Below are 26,272 nucleotides of genomic sequence, written 5' to 3'. Positions count from 1 at the left end.
ATGTTGAGCCTGATGGGACACAAGGCAGCGCTGTGTCTACTGGGGCACTGTTTCGATGTGAAGCCTGATCATTACTCCTAGAGCCACTGATTTGAGAAAATCTCAATTTCCTTTTTATACTGATGTCTTTTCAGATGTTTTCAGAGCCCAGGCTTTCATCAAGGCTTTTCTTGGAAAGCTCACACTCCGTAACTGTTTGAACTAAGTTCACAAAAACCAAAACGGATTGTTCCATTTATCAGTTAGGTTATCTATTGCAGGCAAAAATTAGCTGGGATAAACCCCTTCGTCAGGTATATGATGCGACTGAATCACTCATGTGAACAACTTCGTCATCCCAATTTTGGGCATTTTGTAAGGCATACAGCCAAATGTGGCTAACTGCAGATGGTTAGCATATCCTCATTCAGCCACACTAATTGCGTGACGTTGGATATGAAGAAGAACATTTGTTCCAAGAAAGAGAGAAAGAGAGAGAGAGCAGCAGAGAGTGAGAGAGAGCCAACCCTGTTATTAGAGAGGTTATTATTGGGCCTTGTGACAGTCTAATGGGAGGGGGCTGTTGCAGCTTGGAGTGCAAAGCAACGGATCTCAAACACCTACATGCCACACACTCATATCACACATACACAAACAGGAAGAGAGGAGCTCATTTACAGCAAATCTTTAGACAGCCAATTGCAAAGACACTGATTCACATAGCACTGGGGTTCACATTGGTGCTGAGAATGTCCTTCACTGTCGTGTCAGCATCACCTATCCTATTCATAACAACAGGCATCAACCAGATACACAGCATCTATAGCTCATGCTCTGTACGGAACTATATACATACACGCACACATATTATGACAACTTTTGGAGGGAATGGCATGGTAACTTACATGGCTACGTTTCCATCCTATTTGTATGCACATTTTGGAATATCAAAAAAAAAATAAAAAATTGGATGGAAATGGCAAGCAAATAAATGAGAATAAATTCTAAAAATGTGCTCAAAAACTTATGAGCACATTTAAATAGAATAAACTTTTTGTCTGATTAGAAAAAATATGCATAAGCTACGAGTAAAACACATTTACCAAATAATAAGAACATTTACTGACGGGATAACTTGAACGATCTCATTCACATGTTATGATCATTCCGAACTGGATGAGCAAATTCTGTAGTCTGTATTATAACTTTTTTACACGACTACGTTCCTAAACAGCAGCATCCGCCTTCAAAAGCAATGACTACATTTATTGCGTTTTGTCAGCTCGCTCTGAGGCTCAAGTAGGCTAATTTGCCTGTATCATATATGAAAATGATTATATTTAGTGCCTTCTGCTTCATTTGATTGATATTTAATGCCACAGTTTCCCAGGAAGTGACACTGTTATTCTCTTTGCAAGAAAACGGCGCTCTATTTGCGTATGTTTTATGTGATATTCTAGTTTTGAACATGTATATAATTCAAATCTTTGGATGAAAACATAGCTAATGTTAATCTGTTTGGTCTTGGCGGAATAGATATGTTAAGCAGCCGCTGTGGCAGAGCAAGTACCAAGACTTCTACTTTCTACTGCCAATACATTCACAGAAAGAAATACTGCTGCACAAATGAAATAACCCCCATATGGCATACATGAATCAACCAGTAGCAGATCTATACAGGTGGTGCTGGGGAAAGTAAAGGGTTTCTGAAGTTCACTGCAACTGCTGGAGTACTAGACAAGTGTTCAAAAAGCAGCAAGCTTATTGGCTCCTGATACAAAAGGGCCAATCAACTGCTTTATACGATTATGTCAGTAAGTCGGATTGAGTTTGACCCATCGGACTATGCCTTCTAGAGTTTAATGACAGAACTTTTAATTAATATTGCAAAAATCAATAAAATAACTATGCCTTATAGAGTTATATATATATATACATATATAATATATATATATATATATATTGCATATATCAATAAAATATTATAACGACTGCATTGTTTATGTCTTTAAATGATACAGTAGCTAGACAGGAAGAGGTTAAGGAAATAATTCACTTGAAAATTGGGGGAATTTTGTAACCAGTGAATAAAAATAATGCAGTTCAAGTATGCTATTGTTTTAGCTTTGATAAGAATCAGCTCCCCAGTTGGCAATTATTATTTAGCACAGTATTAAATCGACTTATCGATTGAATAGTGAACTAATGTAATACTTCTTCCGTAAACATTCAGCTATTATAGAAAAGCACTTTGTGGACCATCCTTTTGTTTTCCCTTTATTTTACAGTGCATATAAAACTGACATACAAAATGTCATATGCATCTTGATAAAGCCATTCCCTTCAGTCGTCTCTGGAGAGATGCCAAATGAGAAAAACTTAACAGCTCCTGTGGCTCAAGTCCTGGAATTGTATTCCGTCTGCAAGGGAAATAGGTCATTGTGACAGGTGGAGTGTGGATTGGCCATGAAGTGATTCCCTGTAAAAGCTTTCTAATGGAGACTAACACCTGCCACCCACCTTCCCCTAATACTGGTGAATCCTCTGCTACCATTCATAAGACTTGACGCCAATTCATTGTTCCCTTTAGTGTTGTTTTTTTACCAGCACAGCATAAAAATCTTATGCAATGTAAAAAAAAAAAAAAAAAGTTCAAATATGAAATCACTCAAAGATATAGTTATATTGAGAATAGATTGTGAATCTCTACTGTACAATGTCATTATATGTGTCTCACTCTCCAGTATTAAGTAGCAATTCTCAGTATTAACTAGCTGCTTATTAGCATGCATATTACAAGCATATTGGTTATTTATTAATCTATACTAATGCCTTATTCTACCTGACCATATTTTAGATCACTTCAAACCTTACTAAACTTAACAACTACTTTGCTAACTATTAATAATTAAGAGTTTATTGAATAAATGGAATCACAGTACTACTCTATCATGAAAATCTGTTTACACCGTCTTTTATATGCTGCCTAAGCATAAGCACAGAATATGTGCTGGAGTGTTTGCTGGGCCATATTTTTATGGGTGACAAAAAAGTATATTCCATTACTGCAGTCTTGCATGGGCAATGTCCATCTGTCTTTTTCATGAGTATTAACGAGAGAGGTTACACAGCATGAGTAATTAGTCTCTGAGGGAAAAGGGTCACCACACAGTGGCTGAACAGATGGGAAAAAATACATACAAAATATATACATACTAGAAAAGTAGAGCAAAATACATAGTTATGCCCACATTCAAAGGTCATATTTCACACACACACACACACACACACACACACACACACACACACACACACCGTATACTGTAAACACAGTTTTTTTGATCATTATTACTAATACATTGATTTTAGATAGAACTGTGATCTACATGATTTGTGATGTACCTATTAATGAAACAATTGCCATTTTGATTTACTGTCCCATGTCCTGATCACAGAATAAGAAAAAGACTAGAGTTCTGAACGGTTACTTGTATCTTTGTGATGCTTGAAATCACAGCTGACTCTGAGCTCTCGTACAGACAGCAGTTGTGACAGAATGGGATTACTATGATGAATTGAGAGTGTTTTCCTCCTGATTTAATGCTGTAGTTGTGGGCATCCACCAGCTTATGGAGAGCCAACACTTTTTTTCTCCAGTTTCCAAGCCACTTACCAGTGAGGGAATAATTACAACTTTGCATAAAAAATTCAGAACTGCATTCATAACATCCTTGACGCAAGAAATCCTCCAAAAGAAGCGCTGTATATAGACACATGGTATAACAGGTCAAATCTCTGTTGAAAACTATGAATGAAAGCACAGTGCTTATATTTCCCTCTCTGTTCCGCTTCAGGAAATGTGATCCGTCACCACTTTTCTCCTGACTTCCTAAGTCAAACCCCAGAAAGATCCATGGGGCCTTCTGTTCCTCACCAGCCATTTTTGTCTCTATCCACCCTTTTCTCTATCCATCTATTCCTGCCTATCCTTCTCCCTTCGGCTGACAGACTTGGACGCCTATGGCCTTCAAAACCCCCAATCTTAGCAGGGAACTGGATCCTTGACTCTCCTCAATTGCTCATATATCACTTACAGACGAATGGAGGTGCACATATCAATATAAAGATGACAAACATGGACTTACAGTACATGCTCACACACACACACACACTCGCGTGTCCGTGCAGAGAATGATGAGCTGATAAAGATGTGGGTCAGAGAGATATCGATCCTAGTCCGGCGGTATACCGCTGGAAGGCAGCTTGATTGATAACATCCCAAGGACCAGGATAATATACTGCAATTTGATTTGTTTATAACACAATATCCATCTGACATTTATACATCGTTTAAAGAAAACGGATTAGCCTACGAGATCGAACGCATTAGTTATGATCAATGATAATGCAAGAAAAAAAAAGGTTCATAAGCTATGAACCTTCTGACAAATCGCATTGTACGTCTGGGTTATCCTGAGGTATTGTGCAGAGAGAAGAGGGTTTTAAAAGTGGCTGTAGTTGTATCGAGACTTGTGTAATTAGTTGGCACAGCTTTAGCTGGAGTGAGGATGGCGGAGCTACTGAATCGATGCAAAGGCCTATTGTGCATTTTGGTGACTCAAGAGCCTCTGTTTGCAGACTTCCTGTGAGCCAAAAATAAACTCAACTTGAATAGATTTCCTCTCTTCCTACGCAGGAATCAGAGAAGCAGAGGGAATGAGATAGAGGAGAGAGAGAGAGAGAGAGAGAGAGAGAGAGAGAGAGAGAGAGACAGAGAGAGAGGAGAAGGGGTGTAATGTTCATTAGCTGTCAGGAGGATCTGATTTTCATGGGCCTGCATTTCTTAAGAAGGGAAAGGTCATGTGTCATTGCCGGATATGCCTCTGTAGACTATGGATTCGCTTGTGGGTTGTTTATATTGTACAAGTTATTTTGTGAATCATGTTTAATGGATCTTCGAAAAGAGCTCAGAAGCATTTGAGAGGTCAGGTTAGCACTGCAAACTTTATTATTCAAAAAGCAGCCAAGTATTCTGATTTAAATAACTTATATTATTCACGTTTTTCCACTTTGCACATTTCTGGAGGGCTTTTAAAAGTATAAAAGTTATACAAGAATATTTATATAAGAATATTCCAACCTGGTCTCATGGCATAAACAAACACCACAATGGTGCACCATTTAAAAAGACACAAAATTCGTACCTACAAGTTCATATCCCTGCAGTTTCCAAAAGAAATGAACAGTAAATCTCTGACACCTTTTTTTTTTTTTTTTTCACACAAATTTACAGAGTTTTGATTAATAAAGTGTAATATAACGTAATAGAATATCATGTTATGACTTCAAAACAATATTAATAAGCTGGGAGATTTGAAAACGAATGCTATCATCACACATATCCAGCTTGGATTTGGTATAGGACATATTTCCAACATGATAGAGCATTAACTTTTTGCAAGAGTCCATGGATACTTCAATTCTGAATGGCTGCAATCCATAGCTATCAACGTAATTCCAGCACCAGTCAGTGGACATTTCTCTTAAAAACTGCAGTGAAACGTGAAGTAAGGCAAGTAAAGATGGTGCTGCACAAAAAGTGCACAGAGGTTGATATTTTTAGTAGACCAGGTTAGAATATTCTGGTCACTCATTTCTTTGTAATGAACATCTTGAGGACTGGAGCAGTCAAGCTTCAAAGTAGACTTCTGAAGACATGCAATCATTTTATACAAACAACTGACCATGTACGTACCATAAATATATCACAACTGCTTCTAAAAATCATAAATCACTTCTCGTCACAAGAAAAGCAGGTTTTTTTAAACAGATCAAATGAATCTTTAAAGAATCTGAGTAAATATTAAACCATCACTCACTTAATGTCTAACTACCTACTAGAGAAGATATCAGTAAAAATGACCCAGAGTATAGTTTATCCCAAAAGTTTTAACTCCACCATATTTCACTCACCCTCATGCTGGTACAAACCTGTATGCAGAACAAGAAAAAAAACTATTTTAAAGAATGCATGTAGCCAAAATGTTTGTGACCAGCGACTTCCATTATTAAGACATTTCTTAAAATATATTTTATTTTCTACAGAAGAGAGAGAAAGTCAGAGAAATATGAAACAACACGAAGGGTCAGTAAAATCATTTTGCGAACTACCCCTTTAAATGTCAGGCTGACAAAGCTATTGTATAGCTATAACTGGAATATAGCGCGCAAGCCATGTTCTTGACCTTTGATACTTTTATAGTGGTTCTGAATCGTTTTTAAAGCTTAAAATATCCAGTCTTCATTCACTGAGATTTCATAAAAACAAAAAAGAAATTTTAGTCTAGAAAATGTCCTCAGAAGAAATAAAGTCATACATGTTTGGAACAATGTGCCAGTTGTGCATTTTGGTAGAATTTTCATTGCATTAAACAGCGATTTGTAACTGTTAATTTGTGTGAAGTTTTGATTTAATAATATTAAATAGTAGCACTGGTTTTGACTAATTTAATTACATTTAAATGTAGACATTTAGATTCTGACTCTCAATCTTTTCATTTCCATTTCACTTAGATTAAATTAATTATCAATATCGAGTACAGTATATGCCAAATTTTCACAAGAAAAATATAATATTATATTACTATAATATTAAAGGTAAAAATGAACTGATTTCCTATACATACAAATGCTTAAATTACACTTAATGATATATTTATAATGATAAATGACAATAGCATAATTATTTCTACTCCAATTCATTTTTGAAACAAACATTTGATGTCTGTCAAAAATTAACCGTTTTTAAACACTGAAGAACAGTAGAAATTATAATGAACGTTATAAGTTGTGCAAAATTCTCCACTCTAGAGTTAATTTACCTACCTGACTAATGAGTTTATGGTCGCCAGATATGTTTTTCTAAGGTAAATGTGACATTATGTGACACTGTTTACAAGCTGTTATACACACACACACACACACACACACACACACACACACACACACACACACACACACACACACACACACACACACACACACACACACACACACACACACACACACACACACACACACATCCAAGGTAAATAAGACAAGCTACATATTTTGGAAAGCTGTGCTTGCTCTTAACATACCATCGGATGTTTATTCAAGTGGAGGAGTTTACACGTAGTTCTTCGCGCTACCTTGAACTGCGTTGCTATAGCAATCTGTTGTTTGAATACTGTTTTACTACGTCATGTGGGTATTTTAAGCCTTTCATATTGACTCTCTCTAGATAGTCGTGCTCCATATGACCTTAAATAAACCCTGATATATGACAGTGCAGGACTTTAGCCTTTTATGTTCACAGAACCTACATAGGGACAAAAAAATTATATATATCGAATCTATACAGTTGAGTAATATACTGTGTGGTTGTGTTTAGTTCTGGATTTAGTGTGTATGTGCACAAATACGTTCTGTTCCAGAAATATCTCAAAAGATGAGGGGTGAATGTCACCATGGTAACAGATGGTTTTAATATAAATTGCTGCAGTCCTTCTACAAAACATTTCTGCTCCTTTTAAAAACAGCCTGGGCATGACTCCATGAAATGTACCAGGCACTGGCATCTGGGAAAACACCAATGAACTAGCAAAACAACATTAGATATTAAAATTCAATTGGTTTTTATTAATTGACCTCTAAAGGACTCTTAAATCTGAGACAGCTGTAGCAGAAATAAAGTCACGCACATAACTACGTAATGCTACATGGCGATGTATGTCAAAATCACATCTCTCCCAAGAACTGAATGAAACTGCAGTGAAAAAGAAAGTATATAGAGGTAATTATGCAAACATGTTAGAGTTATAAATAAGAGTCCTTTCCTTTATAGCTGAACGGTTTCAATGTCATGTCTGCAAAACATTGGCATTAGCTGATTAAAACAAGTTATCCGGAAAATTGCATTGCAAGGATTCCATCACAAGGACAGTACCAGCTGTGGGAAACAAGGGGTTGTGTTTAGAGGGTATACAGAAAGCGACTGTAAGATGACTTCAGTTCAGCTTTTAGCTTCATATGCTAGTGCATGTCTTTATTATTTTGAGGCTTTTAGATTCAGACAAGTGAAAGTAAAAACTGCATTTCTTCTGTAAATTGTTTTGGATCAGTTCAGGTGAGGATGAATGGATGACACAGTAAATCACTTCTAAAATGCATTAAATGTTAATGTGTAAAACACTTTTCATGTCCAAGTACTGCGTGTCCACTATTCCATATATAGACCTATATTTATTATTAGTGCAGTTCGTTTTTTTTTAATTTCCTTTTGAACAATTGAATTCTCTATATAGTTAAATATTTGACAATGCACTCTGAGTTATAGCACTGAACTGACACGACAATAATAATAAAAATAATAATTTGCGATTAAGCTGCTGTCAAGCACAGAGGAAAATGTGTATGACTGGGGTGGGTAACGTACAAATTGTACAGTACATATATTTATAGTGTGGCTGCCATGAGCAACTGGCAGATCAAAACTTCATGTGCAATACATACATGTTGACTGTTTTATCATATTTCATTCAACAATTACCACTTTAATAAACAGATGTCCCCCTTTGTGTTCAATTATTAAATAATTAATGCATTTAATTAACTGTGCTTATTTAATCCAGCACTATTCTGACACGGGTAACTTAAATGTTTACTTTGTTCATTTGTATCATAAGTATGATCAATAAATAATTAACTAAGAACTGCATCGATTTGTAATATGAGGCTTTTAAATAATCACAGTGTCAGGTACGGATTCATCCGCGACACGGTTACAATTACACATTTCTCTGAATTGCAGGTCATTATGGTCATCTGACTTTAATTGTTTAATGAGCCTCAATAACGTCACCCTATGTTTAGTGTGGTGAGCGATGAGCTTTCCTGAGCATTGTGAACATACTAAAGGAAAGGGCACACCACTGGGTTTTCAGACTGCCAAATGACCTTTTAATGATAGAGCAAGCATTTGAATGAGGATAATTAAAAAGCTATTGGATTGGATTTCTTAGCAACTATGTGCAGTGATAAGGGAGATTATGTTGCTAAATCAGGACAAAACCCCCAGTGGCGTGGTATTTCTCCGATGGGTTCCGTCCTTTAAATGTAAGCACTTGAGTTCGGGAAGCCATTCAGTGTAATCATTGTGCATACTGTACAACGTGTGCTGTACTAAATGAATGCAGCATACTTCTATTGAGGTGACAATGCGTTGTGGACTTGACGTTGAGCTATACTAAACATAAGACATGGTTTGGCACCTTATTTATAAAAAAAAAAAAAACACATTAAAACTTACATCAAGTAGATAACACTTTTCTCTCAAAGTCTGTTCTTTGCACTTTGCATACATAAACTAAACTCTGTTCCTTAGTGATAATAAAAGTACACAACACACACTGTATAAGTGCTATGCTTTCCAAAACAATCAGAATTTTAATATAGAGTAAATGTAAAGCCGTTAAAAAAAGCATAGACAAAATACAGAGATCAATTATTGTCAATATACCTGTTATTGGTCCACCCAATACTGATTCTAGATAGAAGTGACCAAATCAAACTAAATCTTAAACAAATTGAAAGTTTACTTTGTCGAGGCTTGTCATATCTTAACCCTAAAATACATCTTTAGCCATTTTCCTTTTTCCTTTCATCATTACCCAACCGTCAAGAAAAGGAGGACGGTACATAAATATTTCAAAGAAATGCTAGCTTAGGCCTCACTAACACAGCCAAAAATTCAAAAACAGCCTTCAAACTACATATATATTTGCATGGGAAAGAGAAACTTGTTACACGGCACCATGCAATGTTGTTTATAATAACTAAAAATGAGTTTAAACGAACAGAATTGGATTACGTAGCTACTCACCACAAAACTGGGATCAAACGTTAGCATTGCTATTACGGCAACAGGTTCCTTCCTTTACCTTTACAAAAATAAAAAAATAAAAATCTACATTTTGTCTGTGTTGTTCTCTGAATTGATATTACAAGGCTAATGAAAAGTGGAAAACAATAAAAGAAGCATTAGGGTGTAACTTTAGCAAAGGGAAAGGCCTGGTTGTGTTTTATCATATTAACTGTAAGCCATTTTATCTGACAAAATTGAAGTGAGGTCCACATGAGAGATGTTTAAAGTCAGTGCAGATGTTATCTGTCAACACACATCCTCCACTGATTAGCCGCTCATCCCACAGGGCTTTAGCATCCTCACTAGGCCCTGCATTCGTGACACTACTCCTTTTTTTCCTTCAATCAAGCCGTGATTACAGCCTGGGAACTACAGACCACAAAGACCCCTCTCTAGCCAATCAGCTGAAAACTCAAGTTTGAGTTTTCTCAAGTAAAAAAAAATGTCAACAGAAAAACAGGTGCAAAGATAGTCGCAGAATTTAAAAAATGTTCATGTTTTTTTTCCCCAGCATCTATCTTCTAAATTACTAAAGCAATTAAATATTACCAAGATACATACCAAACAGTTTGAAATATATAGAAATAATTTACAGGTGTTTCTAGGGCTCCACAATGTGCCTGGGATGTTCCAGTAGCTCCATGTAACTCAAAAAGGAAGTCTCATGTGTTCAGCAAGCAGGTAAGTATTGATAAAGGCTATTTTTGTGCAGGCTAATCAAGCAGTGAGATTGACCCATGCTTTGTCTGCTCTACAAAGCAGCTCTGGGCCAAATGCCAGCATGTCATCCCTGATTTACTTCTACATTTTTGTATGTATATACACAAATCATTCATTGTCATAAATACAAAATGCATGACTATTTTTGAATTACTGACTGATAATGATGCTTTTTGAGCCCAGATGGTGTAGAGTATACAGCTGGGACTAATATAAGCTAACCAGACACATTTTGACCCCCTAACTGAGACAGAAGTGCCTTTCACTTTAAGCTTCAGTTTCACCACAAATCATTCAAGTTATGTCTCCAAGTTTAAGGCTTGGAAATTGATGCAGCATCTGTATTAACAGTAAATTTGTCAATCTGCAATTACAGCACATCCACAAATTATATACAAACTTAAAAGCAAAACATATCAGATGCAAATTCTATATTATTCATTTTGTATAAGCAGACAAATAAAATAAAATAAAAATCTAAATGACCTGAAGGCACCTGTTGTCAAATTTTGAGGTTTATTTTACAGTTATAACTGGTTGATTGTACATTTTCAACTTGTATAAATAACACCGGCATGCGATATTGATTTGAGCCGAAATTATTTTAGTGTGCTGTTAGAAAGACTATGGAGTGAAATTCGTTGCTAGGGACAACAGGCAAATCTACACTTTAGCATCATTACACACAAATATCTGACCGCAGAATGCCACAATCGGCTAATCAAAATCACAATTCAATGTCTGCATACTGCATACATGGTGGCTGGCTTGATGAAACCATATGTTGAGTAATGCTGTTTATACTCTCACGCCAATCTGCTTTTCAGCGGCCGTGCACGAGAAATCAGAGTGGGGGAAGGAAAAGCATCTGTAATGCAGTTTTAATGGAATCAAAAGGTTAGCGAGCACTGGCTCATTATGTCACACATCGGGCAGTATGCAGAAATCCATTATGCATCAGCACATGAAAATGAGGAATTGCGAAGGAAAAGAAGAGATAAGGGAGGAGAAATGTCAGAAAGCTGAGCCGCAGGCTGCATCCTCCAGTCCGCCTGGGATACGTCAGAGTGTGTGAGTTTGTGTGCGCCAGCGTCTATGTATGTCTGCGTGTCTTTGGGAGAAAAGAAGCACATTCCCACCCACTCAATCCCATGATTCAACCGAGCCTGCACCAGGCGTGGGCTTGAGAGAGAGAAAAAGAGCGACAGAGAAAGAGCTCTCTTTCAGAGAAAGCGAGAGAGGAGAGACACGGAGAAGAGAGAGAAGCAAGCAAAGGAGATGCAATGAGAGTGAGAGAGTGTTTCTTTATCCACTCCTCACCGCTATGTTGCAATGTTCCTTTCAGCTGGTGTTCAGGCAGCGCTTTGAGGAGAAAGGCTGCTGGGCCGAGGACAGGGAGAGTTGGGCAGGTTTGAGGTGTTTTCGCTCCTGATGGCTTCAGCTTGTCAGGACACGTCTGAGGAGTATTGCTTTCACTTTTCAATGCTTTTCTTTCAAAAATCTGGGTTAAACTGAGGTAGGCTACTTGTGATGGAAGCAAATGGGATGAATAAAATGTTAAAATATTCACAATTTTTATAGTATAGCCACAAGGAAGACAAGAAGCGTATAGAGAACCATATACGCTAAATAAACATACGTTTTTGAGTGCGAAAACTGCTGTTCACGTTTTTTTGGAAAATGATTTGTTAAAATTAAAACAAATAATTTGTGGTAGTCTCATAAACATGTTTCAAAAACACAAAAGAGAGGAAATTGTTGAATAAAGACTTGTTTTTTGAGCAGTTATTACTCGTAGCTTTATAAAATTAAAAGTTGAACCATGGACTATTTTAATAATGTCTACCTTTCTAGACCTTGAGCATGGTACTTTCTTGGCTGTCTATGCAGGGTCAAAAAACTGTTGGATTTCATCAAAAGTTTCTTAATTTGTGTTCTGAAGGGAATTAATGTCTTATATATTTGGAATGGCATAGTCATTAATTACAAGTTTTAATATCCTTTTAAATCTAAAACATGGCCAACTGATTCACAACAAGTATGAGTAATATGTGAATTGTGATGCTCTGCTAGGTTTTACAAGGCAATAGAGTATCGACTGATCAAGTAAACCCAGCTGCTTTAGTTATTCAAGTGCGGGCTTGTTAAAAAGACACTAAAATCCATGTCGTCAAAAATATTTGCAAGAACACAAGATTACGAGATGACAGGTGTAACATCAGTCCTAGTCAGGTGGGGCCTATCATTGTCAGTCAGGTGTCCCTATAGATCACGGTAAGATCATAACTCTTCACTTTTTTTGTCAATCATGGCAAACAGGTTTGGATCAAAGCATCATCGGCCCCTGGGGCACAAATGTCACCCACCCATGATGCCCATGACGCCCTCGATGTGAAACATATTTTCCAGCGATTATGATACAGTGTAAGCATCTCTACTTGTTAAAAAGAAAATGGTTGTTTTTTGAGTCCAAAATCAAGTTCACAAAGCCCATGTTGCTTGTTGCTAAGTTATTTTAAAAAATACGTTATTAGGAACTGCTTCATAATGCATGGTTTTAGGTTTTTAAGACATTCGCTGTTCCCAAATGCAAAGTAAAATGATTTATTTATGAGATGATAGTCATTTATGAACAGAACAAAAAAAACGACACCAAAAAACTCAACCTAAAAAATAAAAGTAATATGGCTGGGGACCTGAAGCATGTGCCTCACATGCCTAGTTTATAATTCTGCCATAACTGCAAATTATTTAAATCAGACTCACAGTTCAAGGACAGTACATACCGAAAAAAAAACCTCCTACAGGTTCTATGAGGGAGTGTGTCTTCAGCTGAGAAAATGTCTTGCCGGTATTTCTGTAGTACATGAAGCTGGTATTAGCCACTTGCATTCCCCATGAAATGTTTTCTTCAGGCCATGACTGTTTCATTAATGTGCTTCTCTATCTCTCACATTCACACACACACACAGACAAAGAAGGGAAAAAAGAAACAAGCAAACAAATATCAAACGGGCGCCCTCTTCACATTTTCCAGATGCAAATGTCCTCTGTTAATGTTTAGTGCCTTGAGTTGGATGACTTGGGGGAACATAAAAGTTCATGCAATTTGCATAAACAGATTCAAACTGCACTGTAAGACTGTAAAGTCTTGTGGGAAATCTAACATGGAGCTGATGGAAGATACAAGTCTTGTTTTAATTTCACTGAGAATGATGATTGACCGACTTTCATGACAACCGTGTTACACAAATGTAAACGTTATGAAACGGTCACCAAAGAAATTCATACTAAGTTACTGCATCTCTAACAGTACATGCTACCACGGACAGCTCCCACATTCACGGAGTCATCATATTAACTTCAGCACCCTGGACAGCTCCCCCAGCATACACAGGGTGGCCTGCCTTGTACTAATGTGGCTTGGCATCCTATCAGTCCATGTTCAGCGCACATTCCTTCGCACAGTACTGAAATGCCACCGTCTGTTGAATTTACCAGTAACAGTGTTTGCCGAACGCTCATCAATTTGCACTTTCACACTCAGCTCTTCTTGTTGGGGAGGAACTGCTGTTTTAATTAACTAGACCAGTGTTCGGGACAGTTTAAAAGCAGACATTTAAAGCTCATGTTTTGTTAAATACTTGTGTATATATAATTCAGCACAAGCCCTTTTATTATCTGATCTGTAAAGTTGCCAATAACAACCTTTTTAATTTGGGAACACTTAGTTCCGTTACCTGGTTTAGAGTCATTATAAAAACAAACTATTCTGCTACAATATTTGCCTTATTTTTTAACGCAGAACCAAGTTACTTTCTATGCATGACTTCTGATTCATTAGCCAGTGTAGGTAAATAACCAGAATAGTACAGAATAGCAAAGTGCAGTAAATGATTAAACTGTGCTACAAACGATTATGGAAAATGATTACGATTACAAATTAAAACAATATAATAATAACAAAAGCAAGTTTGCAACATCAAACATTGTAACTGACTGAACAGCTGGTAGCCGACACTTTATGTAACGTAGAAATAAAGTGGATACTTGATTTGATAAATTGATAAATCATAAGAAGACATTTTTTGTATGCTTATTTTGTGCTCGAAAAACAGTTCAGGGTATTATCAATGTTGCAAACTATTGTGCTCCTTAATATTTTTGTGGAATACAAATTTTTTCAGGATTAGTTGATCAAAAGTTCAAAGGATTAAAAAAAATAAATAAAAAATTTGAAAGTGTTTGGGGACATTGGATTGGAGAAGGAACAACAACTACAAAATATAAATCCTGATGCCAAGCTTTTTGAACAATAGTATATATTATTTGGATTAGTGAACACTATTCAGTATTACCAACATATTGGCTGATTATTAGTATATATATATAACACAAATACCTTAATATACAGTTATTATTTTTATGCTCTAAACTATGACAAAAACTCTTACTATCAATAACCAGCAATTAGGAGTTTATTGAGGTAAGAACTTTAAATTCAGTTTTGTGTCTAAAAATGGTAACACTTTATTTTAAGATGACATCTATTAGTTGCTTATTCGCATGCAAATTATTAGAATATTGGTCTTTTATTAGTGCTAATTAAACACATATTAATGCCTTATTCTAAATGACCTTATTCTACATCCTTAATCCTACCCAATATCTAAATTTAACAATTATCTTAACTATTAATAATAAGCAAATTAAGAATTTATTGAGGATAAAAAGAATTACCTATTCTAAAGTGTTATAAAAATATAAGCATATAGTTCTTCGAATAAAGAAAGCAATCTGAAAAAGGAGGAGGTGTCCACAGTGCTCATGCCTCACATGTGAGCGCTAAATCAGTGCCGCTAGTAACTACTAGCCTGACTCACACGTGTGTTTGTAGGTCAGAGGTAATGGTGGAGAAAGGAAGCCTCTGCAGCTCATTGGGCTTTCATCGAGTGCACAACCTCTTTTCATTCAAGGTGCCGTGTAGCGAAAGATCCGACATGAGAATGCGAACATACAGGAAATGCTTAAGACAGCACCATGTTAATGTGAAGTGAACATACGCAATTAAAAATATAACAATAAGAGTGAATCATCACAAGGCAAAATGTTCCGTTAAGACGAGTACGGCAGGAAGGAAATTCACTTGGTCTGTTACAAAACCTAGTGAGCTACCTACTGCCTACATACACAGCTGCCGTCTATGACAGAATCCAAACTGAAATAGATCTTCGTAAGTGACTGGTTTGGAACACTCTACATAGGCAGCAACTCCGTGCGTCATACATGTAGAGATTTGACTCACAACTGATTTTAACAGGGGTGATGACAGAACACTCTACAAATATATACTACTACCATTCAAATTTTGGGGTCAAGTAATATAATAGGCTTTTGATGGAACCCTGTTAGATTTGTTTCACAAAGCAATGTCCCGTAGAAGAGATTCTGATTATTATTATTCGTATTATGGACATTATATAGCTCATTAAGATCATTAGCAAAAAAAAAAAAATCCTTTGTATATTTGTATATCACTCAATTTGTTTGTACTTTGTGAATCATTTGCACTGTTTGTATTTTTATAAATGGTTTTCACTATTAGCTGAATACTTTGGGTTTATTATTTATTTCCGTTTGAAAATATACTTCTCTGGAAAAAAAAGGTATTTTTACTGTGACTTTTTGCTTTGTTTTGTTATTATATAACACTGATTTAATTTTCGTTGTCAGTAAATGTTTTTGGACACGTCTATAGTGTTAATAAACTAAATTGACCTGTTTTTCACTAAAAACTCCTATAATGATATTGCAATAAATGGCTATAACTTGCTTGGGGAATAGTATATGTAGACAAAATTTAATTTGGAAGTGTAAAACGACCAGATACAACTTTCTAAAATTCTGGAAATTCATTCATTTTTAGAACAAAAAGCAGCACAGTTGGGAATTTAAATTAGCTAGACAAACTTTAAGTTCTCCTGTTTATAATAATACATGGCGCTTGATGTCGACTGCTAGGATAGACTTGAAAAAACTGCTGCTCCAAAACTGTTCTAGATCTTTAAGGGTTAAATAGGAATCTTTTGTAACATTATAAATATCAATTCTGATGAATTTAATTCATACTTATAATAAAAGTATTTTTTCCTCTCATAACCACCTTCTTAAATTGCTTAACAATGCATTCTGGGATAGGAGGCTGCGTTCTGAATAGGAGGCAGCTGATGGGGTTTGTAGTGATTCTGTGTGAGAGCATGTTGAGTAACTAATGCCTGAAGAGAAATGTTAGCATGAAAACATTTAGAATCAATATTAAGTGTATCAACAGCATATCCTGGAGAAACGTGCACTGCACACACTTCAAGATACTCACGCATATGAAATAAAAATAAAAAAAAAACATTTAAAAAGATACGCAAAACAAAGATGAAAGCAAATGACAGCACATTATTTGCATATTTGAGGGTACAGTGAATTTCTTTTTCGAGAGTTGGAATCAATAACGACTGAATCATCTGTCATTTTGATGCAGTAGTGGGATTTGTACTACAATGCGTCATCTGTACTCAGCATGAGCATCACATCCCTATCAGTTTTAAAAATGAGGGTCACAAATGTGTCTCACTTCCATTATTGCTCCTGTGTGATTCAGGATGTGTCACTAACAAAACCGCCAAAAAAAACTGGCACTTTTTTCAACTTTTCAGCTCATGTTCTCATCAGATAAAGCTGTTTTAAATGGGGAGCAGAACATGGGAAAAGAGGGGAAATATGGAGATATTAAACTGAAAATTTAATGAGCGGAGCTCTCGCCACGGGCAACGCAGAGCCACCATTCTGAGAAAGTGCATCTCCCACCACGTGTTTCACCTTCTGCTGTGACACGCTCGCTGGTGCCAAAAACGGCTCGGTTCGCTCTCGCTCACAAAAGACGGGAAAGAGTACACATGAATGGCACAACATGGCCTATTTTTTAGAAAATGCCCAGCAACTTTAGGCAGCTCTATCACTGAACTCATGTATGCTTTATTTACAGAGACCTTTTGCTTCAATCTTTATGAAAATAAATCCACTAAAAAACGTACTGGATAATGCGAAAGAGAAGCTCTGCTGAAAAAAACACAGTCGGGTAAAAGGTCTGTGTACTTATGGCAAAAAGATGTTCCTTTGAAACCAAAAATAGGGAGCCGGGTGTTCACTTGTTTTATGTTTTAGTATTGAAAACAGCTCCTATTAAGTTTTTTCATTTTTTCCAAGAAACAAAAACAAGAATTCAGCTTAATTTTTACTTTTACACTTTTTTATTTTTACTTGGTGAGCCAATGATCTTCTGTGATGCAGTTCCTCCCCTGCTGCAGGTACGGATTCTTGATGCATTTATTGCAACTAAATTGAATCTTTTTCTCATAAAATATCCAGAAAGTAATAGCGGCATACAATTAATTCGGGGCCAGAACATAGGCGCTTTCTTCTGTGCAGATATAAACTGGTCGCCCAAATGAAAGAGTAATGCATTTACTTACAAAACACTTATAATGTTCACGATCTTACAGTCGGAGAACAACCGATAAAATATATACTCTTGTGTGGGATATACACGCACTCGCACAGGACCGCACCGCAAGGTTTTCAAATATGTAACTTGTCATTTCGGATTGATTTTCACCAAAACCCACAGAATACATTAAGAACGCTGGGAATAGGTATTCCACAAGATTAATAGAATTATTCTAAGACAAATTTACATCTGCTTAAAAAAAGTGAAATTTATAATCTCTGCCATTCTCTGCCAAGTGAGAGCAGGAAATTGTGTGTGTGTGTGTGTTTCAAAAATAGTCTTTAAAATAACAAGGTGAGTTACACCTAGTTGGGTGATGGGTTAAAAATCGACAAATCGACTACAGTCAAGCGCAGTATTAAAGCGTACAGCAAATATGCAGTCATAACTGTTTTTGCTGAGTTTTTAATTCATATTGAGTAGATCTAGGCTATTAATTGATATTTACTTGGATTTTTTTACTCATCAAGGGAAATAACAGGCTACCGTCAAAAAGAATTTTTTGTAAGTTAAAAACGACAACAGAATGCCCCGCTTGAAAGATAACGTATCTGTGAAATAAAAATTCCACTTATTAAATGCATGTTATTGATCTTACTACACAATGTTTTGGACCCTCTAATTTTGATTACAAAAGACACATCTCAGACTCCAAGACCCCAACTTAAATTGTCTTTCCTTTTTTTGGGGATAATTTGTTTCATTTGGATGTATATTACGATACAAGAGAAAGGTCTCTAGCTACTTCTGTAGCATTGCAACTTTCACTTTACCAAACTAAATTACATGAAATGAACAAGGAAGCACTTAAAAGAAAAAAATACATAAAAATCATTCATCATCTACTAACCTTTGAGTTGTTATAAATGCAATTTTACATACTGTATGTATGTATATATATATATATATATATATATATATATATATATATATATATATATATATATATATAAAAAAAATTACATTTGGGACAACTCAAAGGTGTGAAGAAAACATAGTAAATATACTAAATATAGTACTAAATATAGTAAAAAGGACTTAGGACTACTAGGCATGTTCATATCATCATTAATATTCATGAATCAAGTTGAATAGGTTAACACTATGCCCCACCTAGAGCGTAGCTGTTTAACTTGGTGGTATCTCATACTGCCATGGCCTAAAAGAAAAGAACAATACTGATTTCAGATGAAGAAAACTAATTTTAGTCGTCTGTTCTCCCACTGAAACAAAAAACAAAAACAAAACACGAATGAATTAATTAACAAATAAAAATAAATGTAAAAAAAATGTGGCGTCATATCTCCCTCGGTTCACGACTGTCACCTCGCAGTCAATGGACGTCATTCTAGATTAGTCATCAAGTACTGCTCTTCAGATCGACTTATACTCAGACGCTGCTGTGGACTAAATGATGTTTCTTTTAGATGCTGCATTTATTCCAAAGTGTTCCCATCATTATGTGTCACTCTGCGTGGGATTCTAATGTTTATTAAAATATACAGATCTAGACAATCGATGGTTGTAAGATTAACAACCTCTCATTTCCAGTGTTCCTTTTTGCATAAGGTACATGCTGTTACATCTGCGCTGAAAGAAAAAATAAAAAAATAAAAAAATAATTCAAAAGGAATGATTCATATGCTCTTCCATATTTCAGCATCCATTCCCATGAATTTCAAAAACACTTTAAAAGAGAAAAAAAAAATTGAAAACTAAATAAGTGTTTAAAATCAAATCACATCTTATCAAACACTGCAGACCCACTGCGCAGTGGAAAGATTGTTTTGCTTGCGTTATGGCAGCTGTAGATTGAACATTCATGCAGCACATGAGTGTGATTAAATTAGGCCGTGTCACTGCCTCCATTTAACTGGTGTTCCTGTGCAGCAAACAGTTCTGTCCTAATGAAAGCAGCCGTGCTGCAGCACTCCAGAAGCCCTTATCAGTGTGTGTCAGATTAGTCCTCTACAGAGCACTCCTAGATATCTTAACAGCCATGACTCTCATCCGGTGAACCTGCAGACTGTGTGTGGAGCGCTGGAGCTGCAGTATCAGGTGATAGTCCTGTGCAGGACAGTTAATCCAAGTACGCTGCTGATTCACAGGAGCCACAGCCTCGGGAGAAACCTGACGGAGGCTCATGGTTCCTCCATACTCACTATAACCGCGCCTGCTATGTGTCCGTAAACACTGTGTTTAGCTGCTAGCTAAAGCTACGACAGCTGGGGGTCATTTGTGTTCTGGATTGTAGTGCTGATTTCTGGTAAAACAAGATTTTAAAAACAAGCAATTACTTGCTTGTTTTCAAAATTTATATAATAAGCGTTTTTTTGTCCTGTCCTGAAACACTGTAGCTCCGGCTACAACGTTCCTCTGCAAGACACGTGCACTTTATTAACCGCTAGACATTAAGTTAATAAAAAACTATTAAATATTCAACTATTTTAAAAAATAAGTAAAAAAAAAAAAAAAAAATATATATATATATATATATATATATATATATATATATATATATATATATATATATATATATATAAAAGTGCCCTTATTAAAAAGTAGTGCATTCTTGAAATGATCTTTTAGTTTAATTTCTCAGAGAAAAAATATTTTATAACTGCTTCAAATGTAATTCAATTACATTCTTAAAACATTTTTTCCCCTGTGAAATATACTTTTTTATTAATACTGATTCATATAGTTGCACTCGTATGTTCTACATTTTTTTGTATTTTTATGAAAATGTACCCATTTAAATTGATGCTCTACATATATTCAAAACCTTATGAAACAAAATGTAAAAGATTTCTAAAAGATAGTGGACTCTTTTAACATACGTTCTCAAATCAAATCATTTATAGAGATTCACCCAAGAACCAGGTGAAAGCGAGCCTAATCCTCCTTTCCTTATCTATTAAACAGACTGTGTTTTCCTTGACAAGAGATGAGTGTGTGTGTGTGTGTGTGTGAGAGCGTAGGTGTGTGTGTGTGTACTACCCCATCTGTCTGTGGCTTCTCACAGACAACTTTGTGTCCTTCCATGTGGCCCACAATAACACTTCCAAACAACAGAGAGCATATTAAACAATGTCCCATCTAATTAAATTATTATTATGCATATTACAATCAGGTCAAGAATGAGGTTAATCTAAATTTTACCAAACAAACAGCATCAGCAAAACAGGCAGATTTCCACAAAGCTCATAATACGACACAATATTTGGTGAAAACGCATGAAATCGTACTCACGCTCAACAGTTCCTCATTTTCGGCTGATATATTCCAGTGCACACAGGAATCCTTTTGTTACAAAACTCCACACCAGCCTGACGGGGATAAAGAGAAACAGAACTGAGGTTATTAAATTTAGCAAGAGCACCAACAGGGACGTTCACAAAGCCAAAAAATATACCGCTACCTAATTTGAGCAAGAGAAGAATAAAATGGGAGAGGTTTTATGGTTCTCATTAGAAGCGGTTGCGTGTTTATTATCCGAGATGAAGACAGCAAAAGAGGGTTGAAGGCGAAGGCACTTCAAACACACGGGGTGAGAGAGAACGAGAAGAGGATTCTTCCTGACACACTCGCAGACAAAAGACAGGCTTGTAAACAAACCAGGCTAAACAAATATAAAGCGCATTTACAGACAGGCAGATGTTGCCCTTGGAAATATGCACGGGAACTAATAAATTAATCATATTTCAGACCACCCGGAATTTGCAATATCTTTGTTAAACTTATAAACCTTTATAACGTCAAATAAAAATAAAAGCTGACCGTAAATGACTGTATTTTCTTAATTACCATTTTAGTCTTGCATAAAATAATTTGTGAGAATTATTAAGTAATATTATTACAAAAGTAAAATGTTTTCACCAAAAACCTCACAAAAACCTGTTTTTATATTATTAGTTAGATCTGAACAGTGTTCCTTCCAATAAATCTACCCTCATTTAAGTATGTTTTGATATCTTGCATGAAAAAAAGACAAAAAATGATAAAGAACAATATAACATGAAAATAATTTATCAATAAAATTATACTATTTTCCAAAAAAAAAGAAAGAAAAAAGAAAAAGCACAAAACACAAGCTATTAACATAGAAAAATCTATTTATAGTTGAGTAAAATTTGAAAAATTATCAAATAAAACAACAAAACTAACAAATAAATAAATCTAAAACTATCTACTAAAAATATAAATAAAACTATCAGTTTAATCTTTGGGGTTGAGAGTATGCATCTAAAACACAATCTTTAAGAAACACCAATACAACCAAATAACTAATGAAACGTGTAATCCACGATTTTTGTTGCCAGGGCGAGCGCAATGGCTTTGGTTTCTCATCTCTGGCAAGTTTGATATCAACTCAGCCTTCAAAATAAAAATTCTTCATGGCACTTCAAGGATAGCGCTCCGTCATGTCATTTAACCGAGACTCCAAAGAGCCCTTTATGAGTGTCATGGAGAGATATCAGATCAATATTATGATTTCACTCCATTTGCATATTGAACTCTTTATGAGATCCTCCACAGTAAAAGTCGTCAAAGCATTAGAGAGAGCCATGGATGTATCATGAGATAACACGCGCACACACACACACACACACACACACACACACACTGAGAGTTTGTATGATTAAGCGGACTCTTCCTGAGCCTCCGGATGCAGCTCAAGACAAGCTGTTTCCTCTGCATCATTATTCACACAGATGAGCATCATTGGCTTTGATCATTAGATGTTATCTTTGATGAAACTCCGTAACACAAACGGGTAAACTGTGGGCTGAGTGTGAGACGTAATGAGTGGAAAGCGCTGTCTTGATTTCCCCGCTGAACTGAATTTATGGAGGCTTTCTGCCCTGTACCCTCTCTATAGATCCCATAGGTGATCCAGAGTTATTATAGAGAGAACACTTCTTCTTAAAGTGAAACATACACAGATTATGTCCTTAAACGACCTCTCAGTTGCTGTGTACTACATCACTTCAAGGCTTAACCTTAAATTTGTCAATTTTGTCATCATTTACTCACTCTCAATTTGTTTCAAATGTGTTTGAGTTTCAATGAACTCTTGAACTCATACATATGCATATACATTTTCGGATCATTACGCACCACAAATATCAATGAGGTGTACTTAATGTAATTTATTTACGAAGAAATATCTCAATCACAAGTAAGCGTGTGTCAAAATATCCCAAATTAATTTTCATTTGGACATCGCCAAAAATGCTTTCTGGAAATAAGAAATTAAACAAAATGAATTACTTTTGTTTTTTTTTTTTTTTTTTTTTTTTTTTTTAAAGTAAACTCAATTAATAGAATTAAATGACATTAAAATGCATTACGTAAAATAATAAAATAAAAATGTCAAAACAACCCATAAATAATTCTTTGAAGTAAACTCTTGCTGACTGTGGATTTAAATATAGTTTGACCTGGTGTGAAAAATGTGCATTTGAAATTGACTTCCTGCCATCAAATTATTATGGTCTTTTCATACATAATAATAAAGTGCTGATGTTACTTTGCATACAGATAACACTTAGATAGTCCGGCGCCTCAGGCGCAAACAAACAATTTAGCATGGAGAAATATATTAGCACACAGTACAGTATACAGTGAAATACACTCACATGCATAAACATCCTCTCAATGTCCTTGACCAAAAAGCACATTAAGCTTCTTTCAGTATCTTCAGCGCGTCAGTGCTACACCACCAAAACAGATCTTCTTCAAATGACCTTTGACTTTTTGCTAATACAGGAGAATTACTGTCTTGACAGGCCGCATATAGAGCTTAACTTAATTCAATTGTCTGCTATTCTCAGTCCCCATACTAGAGGCTCTTCTTACACCCAGCTCCTGTGTGTAAGCGCCTGTGATTGATGGAGATAATGAATGAGTCTACATCTATTACCGTGATGCGGGCCGCTGTGTGAAGTAATATCAAAGCAGGGACGTGGTGGGAACGCTGAGCGCTGGAGAGGCCAGGGGCCCGAGCAGCCAGTCTCACTGATATATGGCACTGCCTCAGGCTACCTGGCAACTGACTAACCCATGCTAATGCAATATGTTCACTTTTAGAGCAGCTCAGATTGCCGTTCTTCACATAGCAGTCAAACTCATTTAGAAATAGAGAGGGGGAATAGTGAATATAGCTGCTTTTGTTTTAAAACCCAGCACCGACTAAAGCCGGTGAAAGAAGATGATATAGAAAACAGGAGATATTTTAAACAGTGCCTGTTAGCATTGACTTCAACTGTATGAAAAAAATCACAAAGAATCAATTTTGTTTATCAAGATTCTTCAAAATATCTTCTTTTGTGTTCCTCAGAAAAGAAGAGTCATCCCGTGCATGTTTGGTGAGTAAATAACATAAATTTCATTTTTGGGTGGACTGTGCCTTTAATATTTTCACTTGGGCCATGAAATGTATCTAGGAATAGATGAAGTCATAAAATTTAATCTTTTCCATATATTGCATATGGTGCCACTTACAGTACAGTTCTTTATATAGCAGCTTTTTATGGATGCTCTAAGTGTTTGACATACAACCACCATCACCTTACTGACGACTGGATAAAAGTTAGCAAAAGATAGCTGATTTTTAAAGTGAATTAGTTTGTCATTTTATTGCACTATACTAGTCTTTGAGTGGTAGGGAAGGAGTGTGCAGTAGAGAGAGAGAGAGCGAGAGAGAGAGAGAGAGAGAGAGAGAGAGAGAGAGAGAGAGAGAGAGAGAGAGAGAGAGAGAGAGAGAGAGAGAGAGAGAGACTAAAAGACGGCTTTGGAAACAGCTGCCAGGGCTCACTGGAGTTATATCACGTCTCCTGTACAGGCAGCAGAACTCTGGCAACATGCATCATCTGTACAGATTTGTAAGGGTTTTTCCTCAAAGGCTAATTCATTCGAAACTGTACGGCTAAAATCAGATGATATCAATATTAAGGAAAGGGGACTTAAATCAGGGAATCATACATTAGAGGTACTTATAAACAAAGCTCAGTTGGAATGACTCTCTCCCTACACCACTAAAAATATACATTAATAAATAACTAATCAGTTAATAAAATCTACTAAATTACTATTAAATAAAATATTTATTCCAATAAAGAAAAAAAAAAAAGAAAAAAATCATCTAACACTTTAAAATCACTATATAATCAAAAAACTAAAAATGACATTTATATGAACAGGTAAAAATAAACATTTTCTTTTTTTCTTTTCTTTTATCTTAATACAAAAATTCAATACATGTGAAAATGTTACACTTTTGTATGTCTGGCAACAGCCAGTGCTCCACAGAGAGATCCGATCTCACATCACACAGTGCATATGAGATTACATGTAGAATCAAAAAAGAAAAGAAAAAAAAAAAAAAAAAAAGACAGACTAAATTTCTAAATTTAGAAGAACAGTGGCAGCATCTCAGTGCAGCTTGAAGAAACCTTGTGCATACAGATTTCTTGTGCATACAACAAACTCACTGGATTATTACAATTAATAGTGAAAGGTATGTTTGGAAATGTAAACTACTGACACTCTACAACAAACAAAGAACTGTCTTAAAAAGAGTTTATTTTATTTACATTAAGTTTTTATTTGCTTCGCCCTTCATCTACTCGTGTCACAAAATATAAAAAATTCAAAGAGACTTCCCTGAACGCTCCCCCATCAGTCATCAGTCAAGCAAACTAAACTCTCCCTAGTTGAGCCAATGTTGCCTTGTCATACACCGGTCAGCATGTAATTCTAGTGCTACTGAAAAAAACTAAGCTAAGGCTTACATCTCGTGTCCTTACAAACACGGTTAACAGTAACATAACCTCTGGCTCCTTGTGCATATTAAGTAAATATGAATTTGCGTAAAGCCTTACCCGCGTTTTCTGAACCTCATTCCAGGCGTCTGTAGTGAAGCAGCTCAGATCCCACAGCACCGCACAGTTCATCTGACACCCAGCCTGATCATGTGACACAGATGAAAGACAGCAATACCTCTACTGGCTCATCTGCTTACTGGTTTACTTTGCAGTATTGAC

The 26,272-nt window shown here is 35.9% G+C and overlaps 1 protein-coding gene across 1 annotated transcript in view; it reads right to left on the bottom strand.

Annotated features, from left to right (window-relative positions):
* dlgap1a (discs, large (Drosophila) homolog-associated protein 1a) overlaps positions 1-21,561 on the bottom strand; it is a 57,468-nt gene extending 35,907 nt beyond the window's left edge. The window contains 1 exon segment of the mRNA XM_043253272.1: positions 21,477-21,561. The gene's annotated coding sequence lies outside the window, so the exon portion shown is untranslated.
* Positions 21,562-26,272: the final 4,711 nt, after the last annotated feature.

The sequence above is a fragment of the Puntigrus tetrazona genome, chromosome 2 (assembly GCF_018831695.1).
Source record: "Puntigrus tetrazona isolate hp1 chromosome 2, ASM1883169v1, whole genome shotgun sequence".
NCBI classification, from domain to species: domain Eukaryota; kingdom Metazoa; phylum Chordata; class Actinopteri; order Cypriniformes; family Cyprinidae; genus Puntigrus; species Puntigrus tetrazona.
Note: the sequence above shows the minus strand (reverse complement) of the source record. Positions and strands in the feature narration are given on the sequence as shown.